Source organism: Varroa destructor, unplaced genomic scaffold (genome assembly GCF_002443255.2).
Source record: "Varroa destructor unplaced genomic scaffold, Vdes_3.0 BEIS01000005.1, whole genome shotgun sequence".
NCBI lineage: Eukaryota > Metazoa > Arthropoda > Arachnida > Mesostigmata > Varroidae > Varroa > Varroa destructor.
Window position 1 is genome coordinate 1,786,860 of NW_019211458.1, and position 14,294 is coordinate 1,801,153.

Here is a 14,294-nt window from a genome sequence, read left to right on the forward strand (position 1 = left end):
AGCAGCAGAACGGCAGCAGTGGCGGCGGCGGCGGCGGCACAGCGGGAGCACGAGTGACAAGGAGCTGGCTGCGAAAGCGAGCGAGCGAACGAACGAAACGCTCTTTGGGCTGCCCCGGTGGCACCCGTCTGCCTGCCTGCCTGTCCGCCCGCCTTTTGCCTTCCCGCGTCGAGGCGAGCAAAGCCGACAGAGGCGCGGCGCGCGCGGAAAGAGAGAGGGAAGAGAGAAGGAAGGAACGCGTGGAGAGGGCGAACAGCGGGTGCCCTCCCTGAGTGGCGCACTTTCGGGTGGCGGGCAGTCAGTTGTCTCCTGGCTGTTGCGTGGAGAGGCTCGTCTCTCGTATTCAGGACCAGCTGAGTGCGTGCTTCCAAAGCGAACTCGCTACGAACTTTCCCGCCAGCATGAGTTTTATCACAAAGTGACCGGACGTCATCAGATATCGCCGTGTTATTAAAGTGTCCTCATAACAAGTAAGTTCACATAACCGTTATCATTGTTTTAATCTATTCGCAATTCTAAGATGTAAGAGTGGATAGGGAAAAATGCATTCTACATGTGAAGTTAGCTAAATATCAACAACTGTTTTATGTAACTTCAAGGCAAGACCTATTCCTAATAATAATAATAATAATAATCTTGAAGTTGCACGACAAATGACGATCAGTGAAGAAGTGCATTCCACTATTCTAGTGCATGTCGGTATGTTTAATAATACCCCAACATACAGCATCAAGTTAGAGCGTATGGGGAGTTTGTGTATATGTTCCCGTTTCCAAAACTGGCCGTGTTTATCCAAGTGTGTATATCCTTGTATTTGTATGTGTTCATAGCCTTTCGACTGCATCTTGTTCGATTGCGAACATATAGATATATGTACATATATACAGTTACCGTTTGGTTAACGATATGTGCCCGTGTAAACTTATAAGCCTTACTTAGGTGGCTACGATAGGTAGGTTAAATTGGATTGCTGTGAACCTACACACATCGACAGTTCGCCCGTTGTTGTTCCATGTGTTTACTGGCCGCTTTACTAGTCGATTGTTTCTTTTCTTATTTATCCCTTCGGTTTGCACAACGGCGTAGTAACAGTTCAGTTAGTAATAGTTGTTCTCCTCTGGAACTACGTGATGTGTGGCAAGCGACGTGTGAGACGGCGGCTGAGACGACATCGTCGTTGCCGTCGTCTCTTGTCTGGTGTTTTGCGATTGTGGCTCGCGTTGATGCTAGGAGTAGTAGTAGTAATAGCAGCTAATGCTATTGGCGGCACCGTCTTTCGTCGCCTCATGGACGAAGCAAACTAGGTAGTTGGTAAAGCTACTGGTTGGCTGAGTGAGTGACCGGCTGCCTGGCCGGCCCCCCCACCGTTTGTAGGCGTGCGCAGCCGCTACCACTGTTGCCAATACGACAATCACCGCCTTTCACCAGCCTGGCTCATTCTGTAGCAGGAGCAGCAGCTATCAATCCGGCGGCCAGCCAGCCAGCCAGCCAGCCAGCCAACTAGCTAGCTAGCTAGCTAGCTAGACCAAACAGATGACCGGCAGGCGACTGAGTTATCTGTTGCGGGCCCCGTCACTGGCATTGCCCGTTGCTGCTGTCGCGCACCATTCTGAGCTGCGACGTCGTGGTGTTTACTCGATGGTGGCTCATTTATTCGGCCCGTCGTCGCTTGCTTAGCTGCCCGACTGACCGACCGGTTGTTGGCTGGTACGTCCGTCCGTCCGTCGTTCGTTCGGTCGGTCGGTCGCCCAACGCGCACGTCTGTCCGTCCGTCTATCTATACGTCTGGCTGGCTGGCCATTTAGTTGTTGTTTCTGTGACTGCCGCTTCTACTTGTCTGCGCTCGCTGGCCTCCTGTTCGTTCGCCCGTCCGTTCATCCGCTTGCTCGCTGGTGTCAAGTAAAGAAAGAAAGAAAGCTCTTCTAGTCAGTCGGCGACCTATCGCATTTCCTGCGCGGTAGCGACGACACCGCCAGCCACAAGAGCGGCAATAGTACATGCTCGTGTGGGCCACGACTGTGCAGGCCCGTAACGTAGCCACTGCCGCTGTTCCTGATAGGGACAATGACGGACCACAGCGAGTTACACTACCACTTGTTGTAGACGTATTACAACAACCGCTGATCACAGTGGCGGTGTTGGTGCCAATCGGTGTGACCCACCGACGGACGAACAAACGAACGCGCGGTTGAACTCTGTCTGTCTACCGCCCGCCCGCTCGCCCGCCCGCCCGCCCGTCCGTCCATTCGTCTCTGACTTCTGTGCGGTAGCAGCGGCCGAGTCTTGTCAGCGCGCGCGGGATTGGGTGGCTGGCTGGCTGGCTGGCTGGCTGGCTGGCCTGCTGCTTGGATAGCCATTTAGTCAATCAGCCAGTCGGCCGGCCAGACAGGCAGCGAGCAGCCCGTGCTACCGTTCGTCTAACATCAGGATATGCGATGGATGTTCGTGGATAGACAAGCTTCCTGGCACGGTCAGCTTGGCCGCTCGAGCGTTCGCTCACTTTCTGCGGCCGGCCGACCGACCAACACAGCGAGAGCCAATTCCTATATGTGGTTAGGGTGATGTCACAGACAGGATGGTGGCCATATCAGCGCTTCTATCACAGTCGCCTCCCGACCATTACTCGTGTTTGCAGCGCTATTACTACAAATGGCACTACTGTAGTCCCTGATTGTCACCGCAGCTGCACGATCGAGCCTCATACGTATAAAATATTTGTAGAATATAAAATATTACACACTACTACCGCTTATGAGAAAAGCAGTGTGACGTGTTGTGCTTTTCACTAGCACGCCACGTACGTATCTGTTCCAGGGGATATATATCTATATACATATATATATATGTGTGCAAGTCAACGCACAGTGGAACAGCACAACTGTAGTCATCATCGCCATCACAATCACTTATCGGGAGACGGGGGAAAAGGGCGGATGGGGTGGAAGGGGGGTGCGAACGTCAATCTCTTTCTTGTCTCCGCATGTTGCTGCGGCCATCTCTATCGTATGTCTATGGCCGTATGGGTCCGTTTATTTTCCGCAACCGCCACTCTGCGGCCTGCGTATAGCTAACTTTAGGCCTTGGTATTAATAGTCGCGTTGCTAGTAGCGCTCGCGGCTATGTGAGTCTGTCTATCTATCTCGTGTATATCGGTCTGTTCATCCGTCTCTACGATTCCACTGCGTGTCCACGAGAGGCTACGAACTGGTGGACCGACGACATCCAACCCAACCCGACCCGACCGGCGGACGGATAGTAAGAAACGGCCAGATAACCAGTCAAACCAAACCGAGATCACCGATCGAGCGGTTGCCACTTCTCCTACTGTCGATGCCGCTGCAGTCGACCACAGCCGCTGCTAGGCTCTTACTTGTCCGCTTGGCCATGACAGGCGTCCGCGAGAGTAAAGCCAGACACCGCGCGCGCGCCCCAGCCAACAGCGAATCTGTAGCCTTATGTATCTATGTACACATATATGTGCACGTTCGCACAAGTACGTGTCTGCTGTCTGCGTGTCAACGTATCGGCATGACGAATCTGTGCGTTAGATGTCGATGTAGTGTCTTCCAGTGCATTCGTAGAACTGTAACAACAACTGATTAGTGATGCTTGTGGCGGCAGTTCTCGTTGCAGCGAGCAGCGACATGTCACCGTGATCAGCACCAACAGCGAGCGATCAACTGAAAGCGAATGACAGCGACTGAAAGTGGAGGAGACGGGCGGGGAGTGAACGGAGGGGGGCAATAAGTACGAAGTGAAACAGGTTGAGAGAGTAACGAGCTAAACGATAGGAGCGGCGCTAGCAACAAGTAACGCGATTCGACCGACCGGCACAGCCAATAGTTGAAAGTCTCTACTAAGCGGTGAAAAGGACCGACCGCGCCCGCTTCGCCACCAACACCACTATCGGCAGCGCTGTTGAGTGATTTGCGTTGACGACCGCCGCCGCCGCCGTGGCGGCAAAGATGCGAGCCGCCATAGCCACTGTTGTTGCCGCAGTGCTTATGCCGGTGGTCATCCTCAGCAGCAACATGATCCACAACAGACGACCGCGCTGCAGGCCTCTCGAACTCTCTCTCGTGTCGACGACTACCACCGTCATTACAACTAACACCATCAGCAAAGCAGACTTTTGCCCTGCCGTTGGCCCCTTACACCTATAACGACGGTGACGAGATTGGTGTGGCTGTCTGATCTGCGGCGGCGTTCGCTTCACTGGTCGACTGTTGGGTCGTCGGCTACTGGAACTGTATCATATCGGGTGCCGATTCGCGCAGGCCGGTCGCTGCGCCGTATATTTGCGGTTTCCCCTCAGAGACGAGTGTCGTCGGCGTGGGTGCCGCCGTGATATGTCATCCGGGGTTGGGGGGGGTAAGTTACGTTGCAAGCTGCTGCTGCTGCTGCTGCTGGACGCTGAGTGCGAGAGGACATGAAGGGAAGACGCAAACACACGAGTGACTATCGAAGCAACTGACGACGACGACGACGACGACAGCAATAGCAGCAGCGGCTATGAAACTAGTCATAAATTCCACCGAAGCGTTTGACAAGTTCGCTTTTATACATTCCTTCTCGCCCTTTGTCTCGTTCTTGCTCTGATACACTCGTGTTTCATTCTAAAATTTTAATACCTACAGTATCATACGGCCATGTGCGATATGCAGACGCATCTACGTCGCTGCGTATGAGTAACATACGTCAGCAAACGACCAATTGTTATTATTTACTTACGTTATCTTGAGAAAAAAGCATATACCGTCGGAAACTATAGTTGACCTGGAAAAAAACATGACACACGAATCAAGGAAGAAAAAATAACGAATAGAAATTGCTACAATTTGAAATTAGAGCAAAAACATAGCAAGCGAAATTAAATGCAGGAAACACGGGAAAACACATACTTCAGGCTTCATTTTTATATAAATATATATATATATATATATATGCACTATGCTGTCAGTGTGCTACATGCGGCAAGCATCTACATAAGGTATCGATGAATCATCACTAACCAGCACTGCAAAAAAAATGTTTGTCTTTGCGCACCGACGCACGCTTAGTGATGCCAGTCCGTCAAGCAGGCTATTTTTGTACATTTTTTCCATTCATGTATCGAAGCTGAAACAACAGTGATTATATATGAGTGTGGTAGCATGCGTGTTGCTTGGCCAGAGGTATGTGTCGTCAAGTGGCGGCTAGCCTGAGCGGGCAGCGGTCGGTGGTGATGGCGGCCATGAAAGTCAGCCAGAGCAAGGGAAACAAAGCGAGAGTAGATACGAGGCAAGGGCGAACGCGAGCCGGCAGACATCTGCTAGTTCGCGGATTGGGCAGGCGGCGACAGAGCTAGCAGTTGTTGCAATAACACAGACAATTCCCGATACACATCCGCCAAAACCAATGAGATCGGTGCGTACCTATTTATTTCACTGTTGTAGCTGGTGACGATGGTGTACGCCGATCATCTATGTGTCCATAGGTAAAGCGCTCGCTTTTCAAGGTGGCGAACGACTTCCTCACGGCATTGTAACGGGTTTTCTGTTTTCAATCGATAACTAATTTTGGCTTTGTGCCATTTACGGCAGTGGGATAATATGCCACCTTCAAAAATGGTTATCAAATAAGATGTAACATCTGCCTCCTGAACAAGCAGCTCTCTCTAGAGGAACACCGCCCGTTTCTCGGCGGGAATGAATTGAATCGTGATAAATGTAAAAAACGTAACCATTGACGTGCCCATTACATTATGGGATCATAATAGCTTTACTGAGAGAACACGCATTGTTTGCATCGAACAGTTGCACCCAACATTAACGCTAAGACGATCCGAAGTAAGCCAGCCCGAACTGCAAAGACCGTCGAGGCTTGAACTATCGCTGGTTTTGTTAACAGCATAACTTCCATGAACTAGTCACGTTGACTAGTTAAAGCCAGCATTAGTGAAGCGTACGCAACGTAGTGCAAGATGGCAGCATCGTTTCGTGCTGTGAACCAACTAATCGAAGCAATGCGTAACGGTAGTACAGGACATCAAACTCGAGTGTACCAGCTTATCTCACTTTTGCTGCCAGGAAAAGGTTTATTAGTTTTGGAAAACTTGACGAAAATCAGTAATGAAACACATTATAGTTATCTAATAATGTAGTTAACAGATAAATGTTAATGATGGGATCATTGGTTTTGTGTCGAAAATTTGCTCCATCTTAGATGGTGACAAACAAAACTGAATTCTGTCCTTGATCCTCGCAAAAATACCGTATTTTTCATTTGAACAGTAACCGCTTAGCATTAAGGTAAGCAAAAAGTTTGTCCGACCGTTACTACAACCGGGGACAGCAGAACAGTAAGTTACGTCAAAATAGATCTATCAAGCCGGAAATGCAGCAGCGTGTTGAAAAATCTGCCCTTTGAATGTCACCAAGCAAAACAGCGAAAGCATTTGCCTCTTAAGAATGAATAAATAATAAATTAGATAGGTACCTACTAACAGTTACTTTGGCTGGCATTTCGTGTTGTAAATTAACAACTGGCATAGTTGACGTCCCTGTTCGTGACGCTTAGGTCCGCGGCATATGGAAAATCAGAAACTTATAGTTTATGAGAAACAAAGTGTGCACACGTTTTTTGCAATATTGGACGCGCTTAACCCTCTTGAACAGAAGCCCATTTCTTATCACTTCGAGCTAGTCTAAGGTCTTTACTGGTTGTGACGCACAGCCACAGTACTACTAAGCGTTAATCTAATTATTTTCCTCGTGTTCGTCGTTGAACTAAGTTTTGCAACTCTTAGGCGAGATCAAGAAAACGTCTTTTCCATCTATCACGTAAATTTTCTTACAAAATTTACGCCATAGATGGAAAAGATGATGCAGTTGATCGCTCGCCAACGTTACCCATGTTTACCATTTGATGCCAACGTGGAATACTGGTATGAAGTTGAACGGCAGTTGTTATGCTGTTAGAAGGAGCAAAATGGTAGGAGTAGTAAGATAGCCCTTACGTCCGTTCGTCCGTCTATCTGTCTCTCGCAATGGCTGTCGCTGTGTATGTCTGTGTTCGCGCACGACGCGCACCGACTCTTATCCAACGAATATAAAGGCAACCTGCTCTAGTGGCTCTAGGCCGCTTGATTCGTTGGTTGGCTATCCGCTGGCTGGCCTGCGAACTGGTTGGTCAGTCGGACCGACTTTTGCTTTCGTTGGACACAATTCCTGCCTGAGTGAGAAGGCTCCCGGCGGACAACAACGACGACATGAAGCCGGGAGTGACCAACACACTGGGTCCACCCGTCCACCAGCAGGCCACCACTACCACCACTGCGGCCGCGCTAATTCTGCGACCCGGCCACAGACGATGGGAGCCTTCCGCAGCTCAGTAGCCAGGAACCAGCCATCCAGCCAGCTCTCTTGCTGTGTCGGCCTGCTTGTGCCAAGCGGTAGGGTGGGAAGGGGGTACAAGACGGGCGAATGGGGGCGGCTTGGACATCGCAGGCTGCGGGGCATCCGCTCTCCGGGGAGGCCAGCGGCTGGCTCATCGGTCCTCATGGCTGCCCCTGGCCCCCGTCTCCTAGGCCGCTAAGCGGCAATAGAGTCACCCCCTCCACTTGCTTCTCTCCGGTCTGCACACTCGCCAGTAGCGAGCGCGTTCCCCCCTTTCATCCCCTTCTGTAGATGGCGTCGCCTCGCCTCTTCTCGTCTTCTTCCCGGCGCTCGTCGCCTCTCCTGCCGCTCCGTCTGCGGATGGTCCCACGTCCTCCCACGATGCTCTTCCCCCAACTTCAGGCCAGTTTCCCCCGCTCGTTCGTTTGCTCGCTAGCTCTGCGCTCGCCTGCCAGTCCGCCAAAGCTAGCAGAGCGTTCGTTTCCCATACCACTCCCTCAGCGCCCTTCGAGGACGTGCTCACTCTGGCTCACCCGCTCGGTCGCTCGCTCGCTTCGCCCGTCTGCCTTCGATGCCTCCGCTCCGTCGCTTGCTCGGCTGCTCGGTCGTGTGCCGCTAGGAGAAAAGAGGGAGGGTGGTGGTGGGGGTGTTTGAGGGGGCTTCCCTGCTGTTCCCCTCTGGCAGCCGCCTGGCTGCTTGCTTGCCTGGCGGCTGACGGGACTGCCGCTTGGTCGCTCGACTGCTCGCTCGGTCGGTCGGTCGGTCGGTCGGTCGGTCGGTCGGCCCGCTTGCCAGCCAGCAGCAGCCTCGCCCACTCTGCTGTTCGTCCCCTCGGGGTGCCTCTCTGCACGCTTCTCTATGCCTCTCCTTTACCGCCCACCACGCTCGTCCACCCGCCACCGTTGATGGGGAGAGACCGAGCGGTGGCAGGGAGAGGCGCTGCCAGCGCGTTAGAGAGCCCAAGCAGAGTACGGCAGAGAGAAAGACGAATCTAAGAGGGGGAAAGAGGACCAAACGGAGTAGCAGTGGCGGGCCGCGGCTGGGTGGTACGGAGCGGAGCAAAGCAGGCCTCCCTACGCCCATTCCCCTGCCTCCCTCCCTGCATCCATCCCTCGCCTCCCTCCTTCGCTCCCGATGCCCCTGCGGGGCAGCAGTCACGGCCGGCCGACGAACGAGCTTGCCCACTCGCTTGTCCGCCAGCTAGCAGCAGGCAGCGAGCCATCCAGCCTGCCTGCCTGTCAGCCCGCACGGATGAACAGCGGCGGCAGTCTAGGACTATGTGCCCGCTACTCGGTGGTGTTCTGCTTCTCGGGAAGGCTCAGCTGCTGCTGCGCAGGCACGCAGGCGAGCAGAGCAGGCTCGCTGGCTGGATGGCTGGCAGGCAGGCAGGCAGGCAGCGGAGACCAGTGGAGAACGGGGTTGCTTGGGCCAAGGGGAGTTAGAGGAGACGGGTGCTGTGGTGTCGGTTGAGTCGCTCGCTTGGATCGAGCTAGCTAGCCGTTTTTGGGCTGGTTGCGCCCAATGGGTCGGGGGGCAGGGGAGTGAGACGACTGAAGGGTCGGCAACGACCCTTGTCTGCAAACAGGGATGTAACTTGGGTAGGTTGTGAGGGTATGGATGGGCATGGAGGGGTATAGAGGCTAGATAGAATGGAGCATGGGGTAAAGAAGGGAGGCGACAAGGCAAGCACAGACAAGCGGAGAGAAAAGGCCCGACCTGACAGTCAGGCTGCTGCTGCTGCTGCTGCACACCGAGGCAGGCAGGCACCAAAGCTGGCTGGCGACCATGCGGACAAGGGGACATTGAGACAGCGGCAGGAAAGCAGCGGGGAAACACCTGACACACGTCCCTTTCCAAGAGTGGCTGGAGGTGGTCGCTCGATCGGCCGGTGGGTCGGTGCTGGCAGCTACTACTACTACAACTACTGCCTGCTGCCACCTTCACCACGTCCACGACTAGTAGCCAGCCAGTCAGGCAACTTTAGAATGACAGCTAACTCCCTTTGCTGTGATGGTTGCTGTTTATGCCGCGCGGACACGCGCACCTGTACGAAACGCACTCAACAACAAACCATTGTAGATAATTGCTCTCAATACAATTTTTTGTCCTCGCTTGCTTACATGGTTACCATACGTAAACATATATTAGATATTTCTGTTTCTTTTTTTAATGTTTATACTTTTCACTCCTATGGAACTCTGTCCTTTAAAAATGCTATTCATGGATATACGTATCTCTTCATATAAATTGCAACGCAACTGCTGAAAACTGAATTAACGACGCTCAAGCTGAGCCCAAACCGCAATTACGAATTATTTCCAATTAATTGTGCCATATGTACATGTGTATACACAAAAAAAAGAAGCGAACTTGTTTGGCGTGCAAAATTCTAGGTAGAGGTTCTCATGGTCTTCGTTGCCGTCTCTTCTCTCTGATTCAACTGAGGTTGAAGAAGTGAAGAAAACGAAGAGGCGCATAGAAGCGAACGATGCAGAGTGACCGGCCAACAACAGGCGACCTGACTGACCGCCTGCGTGCCTGTCCACCGGCCGACACTCCTTGAACCTTTAGGCTGCTATTGCCACCACGTCACCCGTGCGGCCGCGAAGGCCACAGAAGGACGGGCGCTTGGTCAGTCCGTTTGTCTGTTGGCCGAGAAAGAAATGAGGAACGAAAGGGGACAAGGACAGGCCCTGGTTTCTTGTTGTGCTCATGAGTACAGGCGGTCAGCTAGAGCCGTTTTTCTTTTCGTCCTCCTTTCCAACGTGGCATTTCTGTTGCTGCTGCTTCTGTGGCGACGACGACTGCGGCAGTGGCGGCAGCAGTCGTCGCCGCCATCTTACCCCTCAGTCTTTTTCTAGAGCAGTTTCCATCACGGGGTGCACTTTGTGAGTTTGCCTGAATTGCGGCAGCAGCTTCTCTCCAGTGAGTACGGTCTTTCGTCCATCCGCTTGGCGGTCCCTTCGTACCTCGGTCCATGCGCTCCCTTCGTTCCTTTTCCGTTTCGACTTTTCGAGAGTCTCAGAGATCAATACCTATCGCTAGTGGGCCAGTACGGCAGTCTGCCTAAACCAGTAGTTGCGATCTCAGGATCGCAATTCTGCCTGGCCGCCTACGCCGAAAAAGCAAGATGCGGCGCCGTCTTCCTGCTGTTACAGAGAGAGAGAGAAAGCTATGACCGTGACGACTAGTACTACTGCTGCTGCTGCTTCTGCCCCGCCGCGGCCGGCCTCCCTTGGGGCAAGGCGAAGTAATGTAAGAATGCGAAGTGAGAGCGGGAAACGTAGGGCAGCAGAGGCAGCAACCTCTTGCATTTTTCGCCTTTCGACACCGACCATTTCAGTTGCCATGCCGTTCGGTAAGGCAGCAGGCGATGCTATCTTAGCGAGTGCAAGTGCAGTTCGAGTAGACTTACTGGCCGCCAGCTAGCCTTTTTCACCGCCGCTGAAGCGTTAGTGGTCCGAGCGGCTGGTTGGCCGGCCGGTCGGCCAGCCAGCCAGCCAAGTACAGCCTGCATCTGCTGCCCGATTGCGCTTTCAACTCCCCCGCCCCAGCCTTTTCCCGGCCATTCGCCCCCTGTCCCGCCCATTCTGCGCCGATTGCTGGCGGGTGCGAAGTGCGAGGACGGTTGGTAGGCCATCCGAGTCGCTTTGCTGTGGCTGATAAGGCCGGACGATTCTAAGAAGGCGCGACAGAGCAGCACAGAGGGGCTAAAGGAAGGCATCGCAAGGCGCCGGCTGTGGCAGCAACGGAAGTGGACCTCTTGCCTCCGCGCTCTTTGCCGCCTGTACGGCTCAGAATCGTCAGCTGCCTCGCTTCGTTGCGGCTATAGGGGAAGGGAGCGAAGGCGCTAAAGGGGACAAAGGAGCGAGGGCGAATTGTTGCCACGACCAGGGCCAGCAGCAGCGACACATCCGAAGCAAGCGCTGCGAACACGACGATGACGATGACGAAGAACGGAGCAATGCGCGACACCGCTACTACCGCCGACGGTGCCTAGTATTGCCCATGGGTAACAAGGGTTACATTGGTGGGTTACTGCCAACGAAAGAAACTGGCAAAAAGGACAAAAGGGAGTCAGAGGAGACAACGAAGACGACCGGTGTGGGAGGGCGGTTTGTCGGCTCTTCTAAGAAGAGAGGCAGCGTTCGCCTTACATCTCGTCTGCCCCACAACTCTTGTGTCTGTTATAGAACGAGCGACAACTTGAGGGGTCCGCTTGCTTGCTCATAGCGATGACCATCAAGCATAGACTGAAACTGAACAAGAGATCACATATATGTACATATATATATCTATATATATATATATATATATATATCTATATATGTATATATCTATATATATATATCTATATATATATATATCTATATATATATATATATATATATATGGGCATGGAGAGCAGCTGCAGACTGACGTAGGCCTATATACGCAGATGCAGTCGTAGGGGAACAGAGGATCGGTATATAGCCGTCGTTGTGCAATGTACACCGATGGGGGGCAAGTCGATTGGAGAGACTCTCCCGACTTCGCTGACCATACTCGACCGCGTAAGCGGCACCCTTGGGGCCGCCTGCCTCCCTGCCATCCCGCTTCTACGCTTACTTTGCCGATCGGACGAAGAACTGTGGCAGAGCAGCATGTTCTCTGCTGTCTGCAGCATCGACGCCGATAGCGACCGACCGTCTTCAATTAGGGATGTTGTCTCTTCGATGCCTCCGGTATTTCCAAACCGAAGGGATTAACCCTCATTATCGGTCGCTGCGCTCAACAGAGCAAGCATTTCGGTTCGTACCTTGACGCTCTTTCCGCTTGGTGCTTCCTTCTTCCCTTCCGCTAACACTGTGCGAAACGTCTGGCTAGTTCAAGTTCTTTTCGGTTAGGCTAACATTACAGCGCACTCAGCTACTACTATTCTTGTACGAGCATTGTAATGCGTCAGTCAAGGTGCGAGTCTGTTAAGCGTCTCATCTCAACGAGCCTCATAGAAACTGGAGGACTCAATTAGGTCTTTCTAACGGATTCTAGAAATTGATGTTGAATGATTTATGTACGACAATGAATATCACCCCAAATTCATAAGTTACGTCTAAATAAGGAACTGAAAGGATGCGCGTATTGCTTGAGAACTGCATTTTCACTATCGATCAATATCTAATAATCGGTGAATGGCTTTAAGAGAGAAAAAAATAGGTAAGCGACAAATTATACTCTAGTAACTTGTTCAGATCTTCGCCATCGGATATTGCTGGTGGCTCCGTTTCTTAGGGCTTGAACGTGTAAGATGTTCTTCCTTTTTTTTTTTCATATATCTGTCTGTATGTGTTCGGGCATGTCCTTTGGTCACGTGTGAGTTCGTCAGTCCTGTGGCATCTGCGCTCGTGATCCAGATGGGCACACACCAGACTTTGACGACGAGACTGTTTGGCAGAGCGGCACTTCTCCTTAATCCCCGAGGGTACCTTGCCGCCGCAGAACAAAAAGTGGACCTGAGTATTCGAGTTTGCCTTTACAGGTACCCTGGCAGCGAGCTCCACTGGCGACTTTTGCGAGTGCCTTCAAGCCGCTGCTGCTGCCGCAACTCAAGCCGTGGGGCGCAAGAGGAAGCCAGCCAACCAGCCAGTCAGGCAGGCAAACTGGCAAGCAGGACAACGAGAGGCGGGCGGTGGTAGTAACGGCGGCGGCTTTGCCAGCAGAACGAGTGTCCGAGTGCCTCCCGCTCGGCTTCGCTTCCTACCAGAAACGCCCAAAGGCGAGTCGGCTGGCCCTGCCTTTTCCTGCGCCTCGACCCATAGCTTCACCGTTGCACGGCGTCCTTCATAAAAACCACCGGCTGACGTCGGCCGAAGGGCACAAGCTGAGAGACGCAGGCGGGAGTCGTCGGATATGGAAAAGCCGAGTAAGTGCGCTCACCGCATGTGAACCACCCCGAGCTGCCTTCGATGCTGCCACAGCCTTTGCCCCCACTCACCTCCCCGTTCACTCCCCGTTCTCCCACCGCTGCTCTGTCCATCCCATTCGGCTCGATGCCCTTCTCGCCCTTCTCCCCGACACATATTCTGCTGCACTCAACGTTGCGTTGGTCGTTGCTGCCACGCTTGGTTGCCACGCTGGGCCTTCTGGGCTCTGGGCGAGCTCGGAGAAGGTGGCCAAAGCCACCGGAGTTCGCTAGAGCCTCAGGTCAGCAGCACCTAGCTGGTATGACGGAGAACAACGAGGGAGGGGCGGTGGTTGGCCCGCGATGATCCCCTCTAAGGGACGACAGGGATTGTTGGTCGTCTAGTCGGTCGAGTCGTCCCCAATGCAATGGGACGAGGCTTTGTCGGAATACCGGAGGTCGTTTCGTATTCGCCCTAATACTCATGCTCTCTTCGAGCATGCCTCTACTGCTCGCCAGCCACTGCGAGGTGGGTGGAGAGATCTAGCCTGTCGATAGATGCCAGTAGAGTTCTCGTCTGAGGGATGCGGATACGTAGGAAAGGCGGATGGGAGCAAGTGTGAGTAGAGAAACATAGACGAACGGCGATTGGGGGAGCGCGAGCAGATGATCGTCCTTTTTAGTGAGCAGACAAGCTCTAATTGTGGCCAGCTGCGCCACTCTGTCGAACAGCAGCAGCAGCAGCAACGTCGGCTCATCCCCAGCTCCGTCAAAGAAACCAACTTGTCCAGCCGATCATCGACAAAGGGGTCTATCCAGCGGCAACCGATTCATATATGTTTTTAGTTTAGCTCTCCAGGACACATTCTCAAACCCCGGTTTGCTCATTCTCGCCAAACGGCAAACGATGACCCCAGATTGTCAACAGTAAGCATTAGTGCGTACGTGTCATACATATATGGTAGTTGCGGTATTGTATGCGCCAAACTGCACAACGCTATGGATAATGTGAGTTGCTCTTGAAAGCGTATTGATCC

General features: G+C 52.9%; 1 protein-coding gene across 6 annotated transcripts in view; it reads left to right on the forward strand.

Moving 5' to 3' along the window:
- Positions 1-331: 331 nt before the first annotated feature.
- LOC111251831 (uncharacterized) overlaps positions 332-14,294 on the forward strand; it is a 40,537-nt gene continuing 26,574 nt past the window's right edge. For 4 of the 6 annotated variants that reach the window (XR_015328417.1, XR_015328418.1, XR_015328419.1 and 1 more), the window contains exon 1: positions 332-470. The gene's annotated coding sequence lies outside the window, so the exon portion shown is untranslated. Of the gene's footprint in view, positions 471-12,894; positions 13,279-13,315; positions 14,185-14,294 lie in introns of those variants that run through there. The other 2 variants (XM_022808866.2, XM_022808867.2) reach the window with 2 other exon arrangements.